Consider the following 22,481-nt stretch of genomic DNA (forward strand, 5'->3'; position numbering starts at 1 on the left):
GTCTTATAAATATAATTAGACGGTCTCGATTGTCTAGTGGTGTAGCACATCGCCTTACTTCCGATGGTCGCGGGTTCGATTCCTCGCACGACACAAACATTTGTATTCATGAGTATAATTGTTTGTATAGATCTGGGTGTTTTCTATTTATAATGGATATTTTTTATTGTAAATAAAAGTAGTCTAAGTTACTCCTTATTACATCAGCTACCTGCCAATAAAAGTTCCATCAAAATCGGTCCAGCCATTTCAGACATTAGCCGGAACAAACAGACAGACACCAAAAAATTTAAAAAAATATTATTTTGGTGTATGTGTATTTATATTCATATGCATGTAGTAAAAGACGGTTATTTCAATATTACAAACAGACACTCCAATTTTATTTATATGTATAGATATAGAGGGAATTATTTGTGGTAAGACAGTCGTGCAACATATTTATATGTGCCCCAATAAATGTATTAACATAGATCTTTTTCGAATATATCAGTATGCATTCATCATATACATAATGATAATCATAACAAGTGATTGTGTTCAGTCATTACTCCTGGATGTGATGCATCGGTTGTTTGCCACGGGACCCTACAAAAAACATGACAAAAGTGACTTGTTCGAAACTTATCATTTATTTGGTAACCTAATTATGAATACAGGCACCTGCCACCGTGACAAACAAACGAAAAAACTTACAAACTTAGAGATAACTGAAGCGGCGGTTTTATACGAGAATCAATATTTGGGAGCGTGCCTCAGATATGATAGACACCTTGTGCACGGGCCATTATCTTATTGGTTTTTGTTATTAAATTTTTTTATACTGCATTTTTTTATTTTATCTAATGGCAAGCAACCTGACGCGTCACCTGACGGAAGTTGTAACTATAGTAGCATAACTATAATAATAGAGATAAGGAGAAATTACAGGACAAAGCATGACGGTCACATGCTGTTCATGTATATATCCGCGGCTACCACCTACCATCAGGCTAGCCATCATGTAACCATGCCAATTACATTATCTTATATACAAAATTCTCGTGTCACAATGTTAGTTACCATACTCCTACGAAACGGATTGACCAATTTTTATGAAATTTTACATTCATATTCAGTAGGTCAGAAAATCGGCTACTATCTATTTTTCATACCCCTAAGTGATAAGGGTTGTGCATTCCTAACATTTTATTTTTTTTATAATGTGATATTGAAAATACAAACAACGCTAAATTTCCACCCTTCTGGCATCAACCCCTATTTTTTAATAGCGATTTTAATTTATATGGCAAAACAGCGGGGTCAGCTAGTAATAATAGTAAAAATATCTCAGGACAATTCCACACGCATAGCGCACCACAGCCTGATGCTAAGTAGTGCTTATATTATGGGTGCTGGGCAACTGATATGAATATCTATATGTTTTTATATATTATACATAGGAACCACCAACATTGTTACAAATAATCGTACAATTCGATTTTTGTACCGTGCGAGGAATCGAACCGGCGACCATCGGAAATGAGGCGGTGTACTAAACCGCTAAACCACCGAGGCCGTCAGAACTATCCTTGGACATCATACCAAACTTATAAGTGCAATAAAAGAGAAATCACAAAAAAACCTAGAAACCTCGCGGTCAGTAGACTAAGAATTGTTTTATAGCCCTTCCCACGTTCACAATACAGTTTCACCTAAACAAATAGAGCGGACACATTCTTACGTGTGTCCGCCAAATATTTAACGGTAATATATAAATTAAAACTCTAAAATTACCGCCAGACAACCCGCTGGGTTTAGTGATGCCGTGTGCTCGCCGACTGCACAAAAAGCTATTGTGTTGCACCTTATTATTGAATTTGCACCTCCACACGCGTACTGGTATGCAAAAAATCCTTTTTATTAAAAGGATACTGCTACGGAAATTGTCCACTAAATGAGTTTATTCTCCCCTGTCTGTTGTGAATAGTGTTGCCTGTTTAACGATTTTACCACTAGGATTAGATTATTTGACCAAATGTACCCTTTCAGTGGACAGTTTGTAATGGCTTGGAAACAATGAAATAATACAAATTAGAAATATGTCATTCATTGTAATCTCAATAACGAGATGACTGCGAACAGGGATGAATGGAAGAGCCTATAGGTAGGGTTTTTAAAAAGGGTATATGATGTGTAGCTACCTACCTACCACTACTATTATGACTACCTCCTAATAATGTTAGAGAGCCTGTAACTCAAACACAGTTAGTAATAAACCAGTACTTGTGCATAACAGTTGTTTCTATTACTACCGTGTCACCTTATACATATCAGTATATTATTTGCTGATGGAGTGTGTCAGGAATGAGAGTCTACGACATGGAATAACGTGAGACCATGAAATAAATATATTAGATGTTGGTGCCATTTATACAAACTGTATATATTAGCCGATCCTTCGGGAAAATAACTTTATTTTTCTAAATAAAAGGCAATTTGTTCACTGGTGAGGTAATGGAGTGATTGGTTTTAGGGTACAATGGGACTGACATGTACTTAGATGGTACAAAAGTCTCTAAATTTAAAAAGAAATAAAAAAAACGTTTCTTAAGGATCCGCGACGCGCACGTGACGCCCCTGGTGTTTCAGGCGTCTATAGGCTACGGTAACCGTTTACCATCAGATGGGCCGTATGCCTGTTTGCCACCATAGTAGTATAAAAAAAGAGCAAAACATTACGCCGACCACGAATATAAGGATAAGGAAGAAGCAGATGATGGTGTACACATGTTTACGTCTTACTATTCCGATGAAGAAATGAATTTTAAAATTGATATTAACTTTGTATATATAACTAGCAGAACAAAAATGACGATGGAAAATATATAAATTTTCTATATTTTTAAAAACATAAAAATATACAAAAGTTACTCCTTATATATTATATTATTATATATTGCCAAAAAAAAGTAGACATTTCCGTCAAAATACAGTCCAGCCATTTAAGAATACAAGGAAAAACAGTTACCGACAGACAGACAGACAAAAATTGTAAAAACTGGTTTTTTGGTGTATGTACCATATTTATATTCATATGCATAGTAGCACAGTCCTTATAAATATTATTATATATTTATAAATCAGTAGACATTTCTGTCTCTGTGTTAATATACATTTATTAATTTGATAGTTAGGAGAACCCTCTAAACACCATCTAGTGGATTTAATCAAACTTTGTTGGCAACACTGTATGAAGAAAATACCGATACTTAATAATAAAAAAAGACACCGACATGTTGTTATGAATGGACTAAGCTGTTGATAGTTACAAATACTTTTTACTAAGAAATGGTGTTATACTTGACACGAACTTTTGTGAATTTGATAAAAAAATATTTAGCAAATAAATAAACTGGAGCACCGTAGAGGGCCACCTAGGACGTAAATACTTACACAATCGTTCAAAGAAAGTTTACATACGTAAGTTATAATAATAATAATAATATAATAATCTTAGGACAATTCACACAGCGCCATCTAGACCCAAGTTAAGCTAGCTAAAGCTTGTGTTATGGGTACTAGATAACTGATACAAATACATAGATATTTTTTTTTTTTGTAAATACATACATATTATATATAGAAAACACCCAGACCGATACAAACAATCATACTCATGAATACAAATGTTTGTGCCGTGCGAGGAATCGAACCCGCGACCATCGGTCGTAAAGCGGTGTACTAGACCGCTGGACCACCGAGGTCGTCGTTATGTACTGAACAAACTGACATTATTTATAAGAAAGCAAAACACCCGTTCATTAGCTATGGAAAATCTGTACTAGGAAGTTAGATTAATTATAAATACCAAACATATTATACAAAAAATATGTTTCTTCTCATATCTTCCAATAGTAATGGGTTGATATGGGAGATGAAAGCTTTTAACTTATTTTTTATTTAATAAATAAATATTATAATATTAAAGTATATATATGTATATAAAAAAAAAAAAAAAACTTATTTTTTAAGAATTTTATATATATATATAATAATTCTAGAATTCCATCCTACTCAAGCAACAGCCTAAAAAATAAGTTAAAAATTTTTCACCTTCCATCTTCCAATGGAATTCTATATATATACATATATATTTATATATAGTGTGTGTAGAATTCCATTTTACAACCCTTTTTTCTCACTAAACAGACAGAGTTAATTTCGGATTTATAATATTAATAAAGTTACCACGTAGGAATGTTTCTAAACTAAATAAAATTGGAGTGTCTGTTTGTAATATTGAAGTAACCGTTTTTACTACATGCATATGAATATAAATACGGTACATACACCAAAATATTTTTTTTTACAATTTTTGTCTGTCTGTTTCTTCTGGCTAATCTCTGAAACGGCTGGACCGATTTTGACGGGACTTTTATTGGCAGGTAGCTGATAAAATAAGGAGTAACTTGGCAACTTGAATTCAGAAAAAAAATTTTATTTTAGAAAAATAAAGTTAAATAGAAATAGAAATAATCTTTATTCAAATAAACTCATTACAAGCATTTTTGAATAGTCATATTTTGATTCTACCACTCATTCGGAATTCACGCGGACGAAGCGCGGGCACAGCTAGGAAATAAATAGTTCCACTTTTAAATTAATAATCCAATATTTTGTGCATATGTTTGTTAAATTAAAACATTATAAAAAACACTTTCAAAGTATAATTGAGGTAATTATGTGATTCATTTCTATAATCATCCATACGCCAAAAATATATCTTTAGTCCGTCAGAATCACTTATTATAAATCTATAGTCAAAACCTTTATATCCAGTTTTAATAAAGAGTGCAAACTACAATATGAATTAACACACATTTAAATAAACACAATAGTCTCTGCATATCGTATTTATAATAGTAAAATCATTACTAAGTATTACCCTCAAATGTGACTTAATTACACTTAATGTTGCATTAAGTATTGAAATGTATGGACGGAATTTTATGCCCATTTCACTATAATGGGCCTGAGGCTGACAAACAAGCATGATGGATGTGTGCGGCCATCACAAAGGCTCTATTGACAGCGTTATTTTACCTCTACCCAATTATGCCCTTATGTCGAAGAATAAAGATTTCGTCCACCCCGCATCGGCCACAAAAAATGTAGAGAAATTCGCCTAGACATATTGAGATAAACAAAATATATGTGACAGTATATTTATTTATTCTCAACTAAGGCGCGGTGCTCGTCTGTTCTCATTTAGCATTTTTTTTAATAAAATGAGTATAATTTCTAAAATAATAAGTAGACTAAGTTACTCATGACATTAGCTACTTGCGAGTGAAAGTCCCGTCGTAATCGGTTCAGCCATTTCACAGATTTTTAATCACAAAAATAGACAACACTTTATTTATTAATTTTTGATGTAGTCACTTTACTCTACATATGCATTTAAGGAAAAGCTGTTGATTTGAAACTACAAACGAACATTTTAGTTCCATTTATTTATATAGATAACTATAACAATAAATAAGAACAAGTCCAAATAATCCATATAAAATATTAATACCAAATTTATTGACAAAATTAAACATAATTTACAAAAAAATATACAGCGATATACAAATCATTGACACAGAATATGGTCGCCAGGGATTGATTGACATCAAACATAACTTTGGACACTACTTCAGCAGCATGAGGCTGGAGTCAATATCATGACGTTTGCCCAGTCTCCTGGCGCACGACTCCTGATGCAGCTCACAACAGTATGCCCTTGTGAACCGCTGACCGCAGTACCGGCAAGCGAAGAGTCCAGGGGAACTGCGACGCTGAACATCTAGAATGTGACGGCATACACAGCAGTCCCTGAAAGAATACAGAAATTATGATATCGAGACTGTAAAAAGTCTACGTAGATAGAATAGAATAGAAAATCATTTATTCAAATAAACTCAATTTAAACACTTTTGAATAGTCAACAATTTTTTTTTAAATCTACCGCTTATTCGGACAGCTGTCTTATCACAAGAAGAATAAGAGACGATTCCACCACCAATACTCAATTTTATTGGTTTGTCATCGATGTTACCAGAGAAACAAATATAAATCGACCTAATGTTTTTTGTTATATATTAGAATAATTATTCTACTGTACCATAATGCTCTCAGTTTATGTGATTTTGGAATTAGAAATCCATCTTTATTACAACCTAAGAATCTTACTACACTGAGAAAATAATGTTTATTTATCTACAATGCAAAGTCAATTAATTATACTGAAATGGTACTTATTATTTCGATTGACGCCCTCGATGGTCTAGTGTTATTGCACACCGCCTTGCTGCCGATGGTCGCGGGTTCGATTCCTCACACGGCACAAACATTTGTATTCATGATTGTTTGTATCGGTCTGGGTATTTTCTATGTGTAATATGTATGTATTTGTATCAGTTATCTAGTACCCATAACACAAGCTTTAGCTAGCTTAACTTGGGTTTAGATAGCGCTGTGTGAACTGTCCTGAGATTATTATATTATTATTATATACATTACCTTGTTTCACCCAAATTGTGACTCCTAATATGATCACTCAATTGTGACGGCTTCTCAAAAGCCGCTCCACAAATATTGCACACATAATGCGAAGTGCAGCTCCTCTGTAATTGCGGTCTTGTCATCGTTGAAAAATAGGACTGGTACGGTATATTTGGCATGTACGATAGAATCTGTCGTATCGTCTCTCTAGATACTCTGAGCAGAGCTAACAAACCTAATGGTTCTGTATTCACAGCTATTGTCATGCGCTTTTCGTGTCTCGAACCATTTGTCGCAATTTCCTCTATAATTTCATTTTCTATATTTTCTACTTTAGCTTTCGAGAGAGATTTAGTTACCTCAGTCGATCGATCTCTAGTAGGTATATCAAAACTTATTTGAACAGCACAAGGACGACTCGTTTGCCCATTTAGTATGTCATCTATATCTTTCTTAACTTTATCACTTTTGTCCAATTCTTCAATTAACATTTTGTCCAAATTAGATGACTTTTTTGATCTGCACGCTGTTTGAAATTCTGAAATTGCTATGTTATTTCCAGATTTATTACATACCATTCCACAAATTATTTGTTCAGTTTTAATAATCCCAAAAGGATCGTTTGTGGCTATGTTAATTTTGTTATTAGTACTACTTGATTTACAAGATACTGAAGCACTTATTTTATTACCTTTGTCCAAATTGTTTTTTGCCTTCACTTCAAGCATAAATGTATTTATCGATTTTATTAATATATCTAATTTACTTTCTATACTTGCTAAGGAATTGCATTTCGGTTGTTTCTGTGAACCATATATTTTTTGTCTTAATCTTTCAACATTATCTGCTACAGCATTATATCTATCTTTTAAAGTTTCTTTTTCTGTATTAATGCATTTATGCTCTGTTACCTGAGAAAACGGTATTACTGTGTTATCTGTTTGAATAGATAAACTTTTTAATGAACAATTTAATTGATTTTGAGTTGTTGGCGATCGCTTAGAATCAAAACTTTTGAGTCTTTTACGGGTTTTATATAAATTGGGATCCACGATTATCGTATTTTGGTGGTAACGTCCGCTAGCAGGACGGTTTTCCCAATGTTCTACAAATTGATTTCTTTGTGCTTCTCTGTTTAGCAGTATCAGTCTTCCTTGGGATGACATAGGATAGCAATCAGAATTATTTTCATAGAGATAAGGTGAGTAGTGACACGGCGTTACTGTATTACCATTTTCATTTTTATGAAAATTAGGGTCTTTATGAAAATTATTTGTTGAAAATGTATTACAATTTTCATAAACATCTCTTAATAAGTTTCTACATGGATTTGACTGTTTGCAAGCATCTTCTGTACCATAATAGCCTTTAATAACATCAGAGTATTCGCGTTCATCAGAATCATTTTGATATATCATTTTATCTTGTTTGTTATTATACAATTGTCTATTCTTCAAATCATTTATGTAATTATTCCAAGCTTCACTCTGTTTCTCTTTTTGTCGAGCTATTGCCAATTTCTTTACAATTTTCTGCAATCTATCGTTTCTTTGCATAGTTTTATATATTAGCTCTTGGTTATAGAAATTGTGTACTGGACGGCAATATGTCATCTTTTCTTTATATTTCTTTTCACTCATAATAGATTGAGATATTTTCGCGTCAGATATAGTGAAACTTTCAGTTGTAGTGACCTCATCTATTCCATATTTTAAAGTTCTTTTTACAGACTCTTGATTCTGTTTAAGTAAATATATTAAAAATTTCTTTGTGTCTTTTTCAGAGTTATTAAATTGAGTACTGAAATAATTGCTATTAAAACTTTGCGTTGAATGTGTGAATTCTGCTTTATTTTCTATAAGTTTATTAATTTTACCTTTTTGTTCCTTGTCACTTGACCGTTCTATATCGTATGATGAATCATTTTGCCCAAATACAGTCTTATTAATAATTTCATTTATAAAGACTTCAGATATAGCCGAATATGATTTGCTAGTAAGTTTTTTACTAAACATATTATGTGTCTGAATATTTCTATCGACAATATTATTGCCATGTTCTGTATTTGTGTGTTTGGTACCGTTCATTCTATTGAGAAATGGGCTTGTTGTTTGAACAGATAAGTGGACAATGTTCGACTCTGATAAACGACTTGGACCACCCGAATTTTCCTTAGCCCTATTATTTGTCAAGCTTTTCCTCCTGTCCATTATTTATTACACGGAAAATTTAACGTTCGACGAATGTACTTGACATTTTGACACGTGAACTCTCATGAACCTATCAATCATGTTGACAAGTACTTCAAAAAAATAACAATATATGTGTACATTATAATTTTTCAATTAAAACCTTATTGGATATATTTTATATGCTATATGTAGGAAGGACAACGTATTGTTTGAAACATTCTAGTTAGGACACCTCATAACGTATTCTAGTACGCAAATGTTTGTACTGTGCGAGGAATCGAACCCGCGACCAACATAAGTATGGCGGTGTGCCAAACCACTAGACTACCGAGGCCTTCAAATATTAGACTTCAATTGTCAGAAAATTAGTATGGTGATGATGACTCATCATATGCTTGCCTTTATCAAATCAAATCAAATCAAATATAGCTTTATTCATGTAGGTCCATCACAGACACTTATGACAAGTCAAATTAATCTACTGTATGATACTTAGTGTAAATTACACTACTTATTGGATACTCTCATCCAGTAACAATTTTTATGACTACAGACTCTTACATGACAGAAAAACATTATACAAAATAAATAAAATTGTGGCAGTATGTCCAATTAATAGATAAATTAATAACAATGATAAATAATTATAAATTTTGAATGTCAATAAAATGTAATAAAATGTAATTGATACATTTTACTATCAATTAATTGTAAAAGTCAATAAATTTAATTAGTTAAACAATGTCTTTTATAAATTTATTAATATCAAAAAAACTAATAACATCATTATTATAATATGTCATATTGTATATTAAATTGTTCAATTTATGAATGTAATTAGTTTGCTCTATACTAAGATAATCCGAACATTTATTCCCGCAGTATATCAACTTGCTGAGGTAATTCGGAAATAAGTTCTGGAACTGAAAATTGTCAACATGCTTTGCCGATTTTGATGATTCTTTTCAAAATTAGTTTATATTTACGGTGGTCTAGTGGTTTAGCACACCGCCTTACTTCCCATGGTCGCATATAATATAATATTAACATATGGACACCCAAGAACCAATTTAAGAGAAAAAACAATATATTTAAATGATATTTTACAGTTAATTGATGTATTTATTGATTACGTTCCTTAATGAGCTCTTCATTACATGAAATGAAAAAATATATTTTAATATTAATAAGTTATTTTTACGAAATTTAAATATATATTTTTTTGACCAAAATAAAAAAAAACGTAATCATAATATCTCAGGACAATTCACACAGCGCCATCTAGTCCCAAGTTAAGCAGAGCTTGTGTTATAGGTACTAGACTACTGATATGAACACATACATACATTATTTTTGTTAATACATACATAATTACATATTATAAAACAAAGTCGCTGTCGCTGTCAGTCCGTCCCTATGTATGCTTAAATCTTTAAAACTATGCAACGGATTTTGAAGCGGTTTTTTCTTTTTAAATAGATAGTGATTCAAGAGGAAGGTTTATATATATAATACATGTACACCCAGGCGAACCTTGGGCGAGTAGCTAGTAGTATATATAGAAAACACCCAGTCCGATACAAACAATCGTACTAATGAATAGCGGTATAGCACACCGCTACACTTCCAATGGTCGCGGGTTCGATTCCTCGCACGGCACAAACATTTGTATTCATGAGCATGTTTTTTTTGTATCGGTCTAGGTGTTTTATATGTATAATATGTATGTATGTATTTCCCCTTCCTTTTAAGTTAGTTGCTAATATAAACGAGTAAATTATCAGTAGATAAAACTAGATAAACCCTCGACAACGAAGGCACAATACAATCAACAGACGCTATTATACAACCTATTTAGATAACGCATCATCACAGACTTTTTTTTAATAATTTCTAAACTTACGGTTGTATATTTATTAGTTTTTTCAATCGAGCTAGTGATGTGACACACATAGACTAAGATGCATCTTACGAATTTGTAAATGCGATACGATTTGTGTGCATGAACTTTGCAGTAATATAGCCTGTATCACACTTACTCGACATTTATCATTATATTTCACCCAATTTACTAATATCTTTTTAAATATTTGTATGTTTTTTTCTGATGTATGAGCTGTATTATTGTAAAGTTTCATTAAAATCCATTCAGTAGTTTTTGCGTATAAGAATAACAAATATCCATCCATCTATAGACATTAACGAACTTCCGCGTTTGTTATATTAATAAGATACAATAAGAGATCCGGCAAGTCTTCCTCCATCATTGGGTTTGTTACCGGTGTTTTCATCGCCGGAAATATAAATTGACACTCTGATGGTAAATAGTTACCGTAGCCTATGGACGCCTGAAACACTAGGGGTGTCACGTGCGCATTGCCGACTCTTTAGAACCTTAATATACCCTTATTATAATTATAATAATAATAATAATCTCAGGACAATTCACACAGCGTCATCTAGACCCGAGTTAAGCTAGCTAAAGCTTGTGTTATGGGCACTAGATAACTGATACATATACATAGTTTTTTTTTATAAATACATACATATCATATCATACTCATGAATACAAATGTTTATGCCGTGCGAGGAATCGAACCCGCGACCATCGGTCGTAAAGCGCTGTGCTAGACCACCGAGGTCGTCCTTCGTTTATTGAAAAATCCCATACCATTTTTTATTTATAATCAAATTCTATTTTAAATCATTCGATTGTAGTGTACATGTCCCATCACTAGTGTCATCGAGACACACCCATGTCTCGTTCGCGGCTTGTTAACTCGTTCGTCATACGATTATGTGGATATAATAAAATACTCATTGTAAGACACCCTTATACTTTATCCCATGTTACTGTTCCACTTCGCCTGCATATCGCCTCGTGGCGCGATGACGTGTGACAGGTTCCTTGTCATTTGTTTTTTTTTTATTAAGTATTTTACGGCCCTGGAAATCTCCTTACAGCCAAACAATTACATTCTACAAATATAAATCAACTATTAATTACATCTATAGCGTTCTTATAGTATTGTGTATGAAGTCGTATAAAAATGGATAACTTTCTGTATTTTTTAGGATAGATGGCAAGAGGCGGGGTACTTCTTTGTATTATTATGTCACTGTTTCTTAAAGTGTATGTTAGTTTTTTTATTAATATTATTTGTCTATAGTCTTACTGAATGTTAAATTAATTATTGTCGTATTACAAACAATGGTTGACCACTACTTTTATTAATAGGTTTACCAGCGACTTCATTCGCGTGGAATTTGATTTGATTTTTCTAAAATAAAAGTAGACTAAGTTACTCCTTATTACATCAGCTATCTGCCAAAAAAAGTCCCGTCAAAATCGGTCCAGCCATTTCAGAGATTAGCGGGAACAAACAGACCGACAAAAATTGTAAAAAGTGTTATTTTGGTGTATGTACCATATTTATATTCATATGCATGTAGTAAAAAACGGTTATTTCAATATTACAATCAGACACTCCAATTTTATTTATATGTATAGATGTATAGATTAATCGAAATAACAATTAAATTTTTGACAAATTTTACCAATGCCATTTTTATGGCAAAAGATATGGTTTTATTCTTTAAGTCATAAATACATAAATACTTTTTTTGTTAATACATACATAATACATATAGAAAACACCCAAACCGATACAAACAATCATACTAATGAATACAAATGCGAGGAATCGAACCCGCGACCATCGAAAGTAAAGCGGTGTTAACCGCTAGACCACCGCGGCCTCCAAAGACATAACTACGTTACTTTTTACATTATTGTATGTATCAATACAGTTTGTTTAGTTAACGATGTTGTTTGTATGAGTAATAATAATAAGTAATGATAATACGAAATTTGAACAAATATTTATTTCACTGGCAACATCTCAGCGGGGTCTACCTTATATACTAATAGATTTGATATCAACTATACGTTTCGCACTTATAGCAGGATATATATCTCTATTTCTATCACTCTTATCTATATTATATAAATAAATTGGAGTGTCTGTTTGTAATATTGAAATAACCGTTTTTTACTACATGCATATAAATATGGTACATACACATAAACAATTTATTTTACAATCTTTATCCGTCTGTCTGTTTGTTCCGGCTAATCAATGAAATGGCTGGACCGATTTTGACGAGACTTTTTTTTGGCATTTAGCTGATGTAATAAGGAGTAACTTAGGCTACTTTTATTATGGAAAATAAAGTTAAATTCCACGCGGACGAAATCGCGAGAACAGCTAGTTTGCCATAAAATTATTCGTGTTAAGACACGGTTAATAATTTAAACAATATAAATGATTTTCTATTTAATTCCATTCTAAAAACTTACTCCCAAGCTAATTCCGAATGAGTGGTAGAATCAAAATATGACTATTCAAAAGTGCTTGTAATGAGTTTATTTGAATGAAGATTATTTCTATTTCTATTTCTACAGTTCAGTCCACTACACCAAACACCCGTGACCTCCAGTCATACACAATTATTTACAAAATGTATGAGATCTCACACAATAAACTCACGCATTACTTAACGACATCAAACTATACAATCCGATTGATGACAAAATAATCTGTATAGGGCTGTCGACACCGACATTTCTAGATTTTAATTTTAAAAGTGCTTATTTATTTATATACGACGCGTTACACAATTATAATATACTAGCTTTAACCCGCGGCTTCGCTCGTATTGCATCTATTAAATATAGGAACGTTCCATCTAATGTGAATGTAGTGTCACCTAACCTCAAAAATTCCAATTAGCTGAAACTATAGTCAATTGATTAATTTCATTATTGGCCGCTAGATGGCACTGAAGTGGTAAAATATTGATATTATATATTTTTATTTTTTATAAAAAAAATATTCGTTTTTTTTATAAACCATATCCTCCGTTCATTGTAATACCTCCAAGAATATGTGTACTAAATTTCATGATAATCGGTTCAGTAGTTTTTGCGTGCATCGCAACGTGGAAGAGAACTGGAATATACTTATTTTAAAGTCACACAATAAAAAATCACTTATTTAAAAAAATATATGGAAATTTAATAGTTTTTTATTAATTAAAACGTGAGTCTCGGTGTTTAGCATGCCGCCTTGCTTTAGACGGGTGCGGTTCAGATTCATCGACGGTACAAACATTTGTATTCATGGATATTATTGTATCGATTTGGGTATTTTCTATATATATTATGTATGTATTTACGAAAAAACTAAACACACATTTAGTTTACATATAAATTGTCTCGTACCCATAACACAAGCTCTGCTTAGCTTGGGACTAGATGGCGCTGTGTGAATTGGGTTATTATATTACACTAACTGTGCCAGCGGATTCACTTGCGTTAAATTTCAATATATAAATTTCAAAAGTGTTTTTATGGTGCATAAGCCATATTACTGTACAGTTTAATCAAAATCCGTTCAGTAGTTTTTGCGTGTAAATGTAACGAACATCCATACTTACATACTTTCGTATTTATAATATTAATAAGATTATGATTAACAGTCACTAATTTTAATTAATAACATTTGTATGCGTTATGATTGAATTAAAAGAAATGAAATGTGGCAACCCTGATGCCACGTGAGTGTGAGCCGCAAACAGACGTACATGCGTACTGCATTGTATATATATAATGGAGGACTGTCTGCATGCGGCCGCGATTGTGTGCGACGTTTTTTTTTTATTATTTTTATCTTATTATTCATAGGTAAGCATTATTGTATCGTAGCCAGTTTTCGGGTACCGCTTCATCAGGGTTCGTGGTTCTTTCTTCGTGTGTTCTTTAAGGTATTTAATAGTATTTATCAAGCGATTTTTGGTAGATATTATGTACTATTAAAAGCATTTTTATTAAGGCATCTAGCGGTTCAGCATACATCCTTACCTCCGATGGTCGCGGGTTCGATTCCTCACACGGTACAAACATTGGTATTAATGAGTATGATTGTTTGTATCGGTCTGGGTGTTTTCTATGAATAATATGTATGTATTTAAGAAAAAAAAAATATTTATTCTATATATCTAGTACCCATAACACACCCTTTAGTTAGTTTAACTTGGGTCTAGGTGGAGCTGTGTGAAGTGTCCTGAGATTGTTTTTTTATTAAGGCGACGCATCGCAAATATTGACCTCAGATACCTTAACTTTTCTCAGCAATTACAAATCATTCGGGGCTGATATTTAGGTATTTCATTTTTCAGATCTTTGACATCATATTGACAGTTCCCGTTACATGATTGATTAACTTTTGTAGCAGAGAAAAAAATCTCAAAGATTGGTCTTATAAAATATATTTTTGATTCGTATAAGAAAACGGGACTGATTTAAGACTCGAATTTTCTAATATACATTATACTAAATAGGCACATAAATAGTACCATTCAGATGTATATAATAACCAATAGTTTTTATTTTAAACAAGATAAACTGTTTTTCCGCAAAAAAAATCTCTTGCTCACAAGTTGTTTTGTATGAGAGTTAGAGCAAGTCAGTCAGTCCCCGGCCCCTGCCAACGTCGGACCTGTGCTTAGCGCGGAGAGCTCGCCTCGCTATCAAATCGTAAATTATTTCGTCATACTATACTGCGTACGCTATAGTATGGTGCGGGTGACAGTTACTAATTTTACATTTAACAATTACTGTATTTAAGTTAATACAGTTAGTAATGATTTATTGTACATAATACGAATGTAATACTAAGTAATAATTTGTAAAGTATGACAATTAATTGTTAAAAATGATAAAAAACTTTTAGTATTAATGTAAAGAAATGGTTAAGAAAATATAAACAAATTTTACATTATTTTGATTTCGTAGTTATTTATAAATAAAAATGGGGCACTCCCATTATCTATACATATAAATAAAATTGGAGTGTTTGTTGGTAATATTGAAATAACCGTTTTTTACTACATGCATATAAATATAAATACGTTACATACACCAAAATAACATTTTTTACCAATTTTGTCTGTCTGTCTGTCTGTTTGTTCCGGCTGATCTCTGAAATGGTTGCACTGATTTTGACGGGACTTTTTTTGGCATCTGGCTAAAATAAATAGTCTTGTACGCCGTTTGGTAGGATTTTACATTATTTTATTGTAAAACTAATTTTATTTTTTATTTCTTAACTCAAGAAGTTTTGTTTTGCTTAGATGTTTTTTTATTTCGTTAGTTGCTGAAGTAACAGGTACAGGTAAATAATACTTATTTATGCAATTACCTTTCATTAGACGTTAAGAAGAATTTTAAAATGTTGATAACTGTTTATCTAGAACAGGGGTGAGCAACCTTTTTTATCAACGGGCCAATTTAAATTTTTAATATTTTGACGGGTCGCACCTAAAGTAACACTTATTAATAATAATTTACAAAATTATATATATATATAATATAATATTTACATGATATTGAGACACAAAACCCTCAATAATGTAGGGTATCCGGCCTTTTTACCAATATGTCCCGCCAAACTGGATGGTCTGTTCGGCTATTAGGATTGGCGAAGTGACAACCCTACACCCAAAGAAAAAATCGACTGACTCATTATAACAAAGTAAAATCGTGGAGTCGTCTATGAATTTATACAAAAATTAAATATTGCTGTAACTTAATTCTTTTACTATTTCAAGTAATGTAATCATTTAGTTACCCTTTTTACATTTTTTACACTATTTTATTTACTTATACGAATAAATGTTATACGTACTAATACTAATAATATATAATATTGAATCCAAAATAAAGTATTTTTTTCTCAATGTTACTACATATTTAGTGTAATCAAAAAATTATTGATTGTCAATAATTTCACAAAAATATTATTTAATTAATCATTGTTGTCTGTCCGACTATATGTTGGAGTATCACATAAATATTTGTGACATATTTTCAACTTTATTTTCCCCGATAAGTACTTTTTATCTGTAGTAAGTCTAGATAAGCACTTTTCTTTGTAGCTATGGAAAGCAAATCAAAGTAATGGTGAAATATTTGGCTTCGATTATACTATACAGGCTGTCCCAGAACTCAATTTCAAGCAGTGAGAGAATTGATTGTAACCATCATGAGAAAAATCAGAAAAAAATCTATTCCATGCAGTTTGAAAATTAGGGGCATTAAAGAAAAACTTAGAAATTTGGTCAAACTATAACCATTATTCGGTCATTGTGGTTAATTTTTATTATTTTTGTTCATTTAAACTTTGGAACCATAAAGCCAAATAACATTTCTAGAATCACAGTAAAAAATAATGACACAATTGCCCCAAGTTTTCTAGAATTAAGACTATTTGTTAAACTATATTTAAAATTTTCATAAATTGTCGAGTTTGAAAAGCCCTCTTTTAAAAAAATGTACTAAAGTGCGTTGGCAAGTACCATTAAAAGTTCGGACATTTAATCAGGATTATAAATGTACAATACTTGTTAGTTTCATACTAAAAAAAAACGAGAAAAAAACCTCAAGTAACCCGATTTTTGCTAACCCATTTTATTCCGTTCAAATGTTTCTTATTCACACAAGCTTATAGTAGTAGGTTCTTAATCTTACGGCAAAATGATGAGAGAAATGGGTAGTGGACATGTTGTCGTGAGCGAGGGAGACAGATGTGCCACGCAGTGAGACGGAGATGCGTCGTTTAAACGCGCGCGAATGAAACAGATACAGTCGCCATACCAAGCAAATGGCTACGCTACCAGTCTGACACCAGTTAGTACATTTTGCTCATTCTGTTTCAGCTTCAGCTCAGCCTACTGCGCGTCTTTCCGTATTCGCTGTTGTTGGCTTCTCTTTTTGGACTTGGATTTTTGTGAATTGAACTTGTTGATTCCATACCGACAACTTTGGGTTGTCTCTTTTGGAATTGGACTTTTGTGTTGGTATCCTTGTTATTTACTTCACAAAAAATTGCGAACAAGCACCTCATTTATGAGGAATGCAGATGCAATGCAATTGCTGCCGCTAGGCTTTATCGTGAAAGATATCCAAATTTAGAGCGCTATCCAGATCACTGCTTATATGTACCGGCCGCACTCACGGAGGGCGGCCATTTCCCGAATCAAATACGGGCTGGAGGTAGAACTCGCTTTCCTTACGAGGAAGAAGTGTTTCAAAAGGTCGCAGATGACCAAAGTATTTTCGTTTGTACACAAACGAAAATAATTTTCTTCTTTTTTCTTTTTTTTTTCTTTTTCCCGTTCTTTCTTATTGTAATAGCACAGCACATCGTATTTTACAAAGACCCGAAATGCATCCGTTTCACGTACAACGAGTTCAAACTAAAAGTTTTCCTCAATATTATCCTTATTTAAATAAACCTAAACTAGGTTAAGATTTTTCTTTATTTTACTTACTTTTGTTGCCTTTGGTAAAAGTGGCGTCATATCTGTCTCGCTCACTCATGGCAAACATGTCCACTATCCATCTCCCTTATTATTTTGCCGTAAAATTAAGATTCCTTGGTAGGTCCAAGGAAATAAATAAATAAAAAAGTGAAATAATGAAAAGTATTATATAAATTTATTAAAACGTATGTATTAATACGTGACAACTTTTTATCCTTTTCTTTTTATCGTAATAACTTTTTATCCTTTTTACGAAAAACAGCGCGGACGGATGAATATGAAATTTCGCGTACTTATAGTTTATATAGAGAAGGTTTGCAGAATAGTCATTAAATTATGCATAAAAATATAAATAATCATGTTCAAACCTATATTTATTCAATAATTTCATTTGTATGAAGTTAATAGATCTTTTATGTTTAGGTTGTAATTGTTCACGTCCTTTTTATTTATTTTTATTTATTTTTAATTCGGAATTACATATAGTGTTAGTAAAAAACTTATTACATGTAATTAAAACTTAATATTTATTATAATAATTTATAAATTACTGTAAAAGTTTTACTATTTTGTCATAAAGTGTATATCTTTACGTACTTTACTTACATATAATGTTAAATTACTTACGCATTTTTAAAAATATACTTTCTAAAACATAAAGAAATAATGTCCACTACGCGTATCAAATAAATAAAATTAAAGTCACATACATTATTGCTAAATTTAGGTTTATTGTATCAAATATATAATATATATAGATTTTTTAATTGATATACCTATCATTCACAGAAACGTAGACTTACTGTCTCTTTTATAAAGTAACTAACCTTCGTATATTTTCACATTTCATTTAACGTAAGTAAGTTAATGTAGTATACATTAAAATATCTAGCTGTTTCAAAAAAATGTCGTTGGCAAATAAATAAACGTCGTAATTACCAATTACAATATATACGGAAAACACAAAGATTATTTTTTGGTGTTTCTTTCAAAGATAGTAATAAAAGCACTAGTTTACGTTAATTATAATCACGGAAATATGTAACTCTACCTCAATATTTCTATTTAATTCTTTACTTTAAGAATCTTTATAATTAATTCGTATCGTAGTTAGTTCCACTGTATTGTAAATTCTAAAATATCAATGTGCCTTCATAAATATAAATTATATAAACAAACAGGAAGACTCCGTAATAGTTTTGTTCAATTGGGGACCGAAGCTTCGTCTACTTGATTCACGCGTTACATTGCGACACGGACGCGTGTTCGTGATATCGTGGTACGGGGAGAGCGAGCGAGCGCTGGCGGTCGATCGGCGATACGTAAAACTATCGGGGTGCATGAGGTGCGCAGACCGCGGGGCCCGATTTTGAAGTAATAGTTTATCACGGCGTCGCCTTAAATTGAAATCATAAAAAAAATTGTCCAGAAAATAATAAATATTTTTCTGGAGTGGACAACACTTATTATTTAGGATAAGAAAACTAGTTTGCTTCCTATTTTCAGACCTACTGAATATACACACAAAATTTCTTAAAAATCGGTAAAGCCGCTTCGAAGCAGTTTTGTTACAAACGCTGTAACATGAGTAGATTAGAAGATATAATTAACAACTTAGTAAAGCTAACTTTCATATTCATAATATTACGAACTTTCTTCTTCTTTCATCATGCATGTAGTGTATGTGGAAACACTAGCAGTTTATTATCTATCGTCTCGAGCCGAGCGTACACGGACCGCCGTGCGCAAGAGGGAAGGGAGTCCATTTTTTTTGCGCAAGCGCCGCTTTTAAATATATATGGAGCTATGGCTAACGAGCCGATATTACGTCGATAACAACTTACATACAAGAAGACATAAATAACAAATAAGTGAACACTATAATGCAGATAAATATAGAAATTACTCGGAAAGAAGAAAAGAAAAATCATCTTAACTTAATGATATTATTATTATTAGATTATACAATTTGTTATTTGAATTTTATTTAGTATCTATCCTTTGACATTTTTTTTTGTTTGCACCAGTTATTACCCACTCAGTACCACATATCCCACTGTTTTAGGTTGACTGGAAGAGATCTCTTCTAGGGATAAGTCGACCTTTGCTCACATTGTCTCTAAATTATAATATCTTTTTATTATCTGTGCAATAAAGAATATATATAAATATTATAAACGTGAAAGTTTATGAGTATGTTTGTTTGTTACTCTTTCAAGCAAAAAATACTGAACGGATTTTTATGAAATGTATAGTGATATAGCTTATACAGAATAACATATATATATATATATATAAATTTCACGAGGGTGAAATCACGAAAATGTTATTTTGGTGTATCAATGTAGTAAAAAACGGTTATTTCGATATTACAAACAGACACTCCAATTTTATTTATATGTATAGATAAACGCGAAAGTTTTTCAGTATGTACGGATGTTTGTTACTCTTTCACGCAAAAACTACTGAACGGATTTTGATGAAACTTTACAGTAATATAGCTTATACATCAAAATAACAGACAGACAGATAGACAGCTATTATTCAATAATTTCACAAGTCTCGAAAATATTTCGCTCGTCAACTTTACTTTACAAAATCGGAAAGAACAATTTTAACCTTAAAAAAATCGCCCGGATTCTATTGTATAATATAATAAAATGTACTCCACCTATGTAACTATTTACCAACGTACGGGACCAAGTAAAAGGGACCCCTATACAGCATTGCCGAAGTTTTTTCACCACGTAGTGTGAGGAATGCGTAGTTTCGAAGATTAGGCGAGCGGCGGCACAAAGTCGATATGGCCTCAGAGCCATTGTGCCCATGAATACCACCCCACATTATTGTGTTTATTTCCATGAAATGTGAATTCAAAAATCTTTGTCAATATTTGGTGCGTTTTATTAATGGTGAGGGTTTTGAGCGGCGACCACGTAGGAACAAGTGAAGTTTGTTTTAAAATCTGTTTACTCTCTTATACCTTTATGTATAAACAAACAAGTAAACATATATATATCCTACATCTGGACATTGTATAGGATAGCTAGAATCGTTTCGAATTGTCGATGATCAGGTGAAAAACGTTTAGTCAAGTGAGGTAGGTATGTTTTGTTACGCTTTCACGCAAAAACTACTGAACCGATCATTATTAAATTTTGTACTCATATTCTTGGAGTTATTAGAATGAACATAGGGTACTTATTTAGTGGATTCAATGCTGATAAAACCGCGGGTAATAACTAGTATTTAATAATTAGATTACAACTTATCAGGCTACGGTAACCATTTACCATCAGATGGGCCGTATGCTTGTTTGCCACCATAGCAGTATAAAAAAAAAGGCGGCTGTATGTAGTATGACTGAATTCCAAATTCAAATTCAAATTCATAAATCATTCAATCAATTATTCATGTAGGACATTTTAGCTTATGAATGTAATTTTTTTTATATTATAATTTTTCCCTACCGTCCAGTTCGGTATATAGATCCAATTGAGAAGAACTTGCAAGAAACTCAATTGAATTACTTTTTTTTTTTAAGTTTTGTAAGCACCTGTTTATTTACAATGTATATTTATATCGGTGTCTATGTCTAACATTAAATTAAAATCCCGTGCATGAACAACTATTGCCATGCACACTCGTCATTCAAGTAATCGTTTAGTGAGTAATAGGCTTTAAAAAAAAAGTAATTCAATTGAGTTTCTTGCCAGTTCTTCTCAATTGGATCTATATACCGAACTGGACGGTAGTATTGCCATGCACGCTCGTCACGCCACGCACTCTTCGAAATGTTTAATTTCAGTTAATCTGTTTCAAATGAACATAGTTAGCAATCGTTTTACATAATCAAACATCTGGTAGTAATGGTTTCATAAGACAGATTAGTTGAGCAAAACTGCTACACGTACCACGTTATCGACTGTCGATAAGATAGCGATGTATTCACCGTTGCAGCGTTCCCACGCAGTACAATGAGTGCACTGTAAACACCATATTATTCAACATTAAACAAAAGATAAACGAAACTAAAGTATGACAGATACACTAACAGCAGTTTGCACTAATCGTATGTAATAAATGGTACTTCAATATTTATAAGAGTCTATAATAGACCTACATGAATAAAGATATTTTGAATTTAATGGAATTGAATTTAAGACACGTGACAATTCACGCGACTACTTAATCTAGATAGACATAACCTCAAAATAATGATAGGGACAATAACGGGCCATTGTTCCTTAAACAAACACTTATACAAAATTGATGCTACAGACAGTCCCCTTTGTCGGGGCTGCTTTGAAGCTGAAGAAACGGCGGCTCACGTAATCCTGGAGTGCACGGCAGTGGCCCAACAACGAAAACAAATCC

At 32.2% G+C, this 22,481-nt stretch overlaps 1 protein-coding gene across 2 annotated transcripts in view; it reads left to right on the forward strand.

The window, feature by feature from the left end:
• LOC131842522 (protein prickle-like) overlaps positions 1-22,481 on the forward strand; it is a 583,535-nt gene that overhangs the window by 519,206 nt on the left and 41,848 nt on the right. The window lies entirely within an intron of this gene.

This window comes from Achroia grisella, unplaced genomic scaffold (genome assembly GCF_030625045.1).
Source record: "Achroia grisella isolate CSIRO2021 unplaced genomic scaffold, CSIRO_AGI_Agris_v1 utg1080, whole genome shotgun sequence".
Taxonomy (NCBI): Eukaryota; Metazoa; Arthropoda; class Insecta; order Lepidoptera; family Pyralidae; genus Achroia; species Achroia grisella.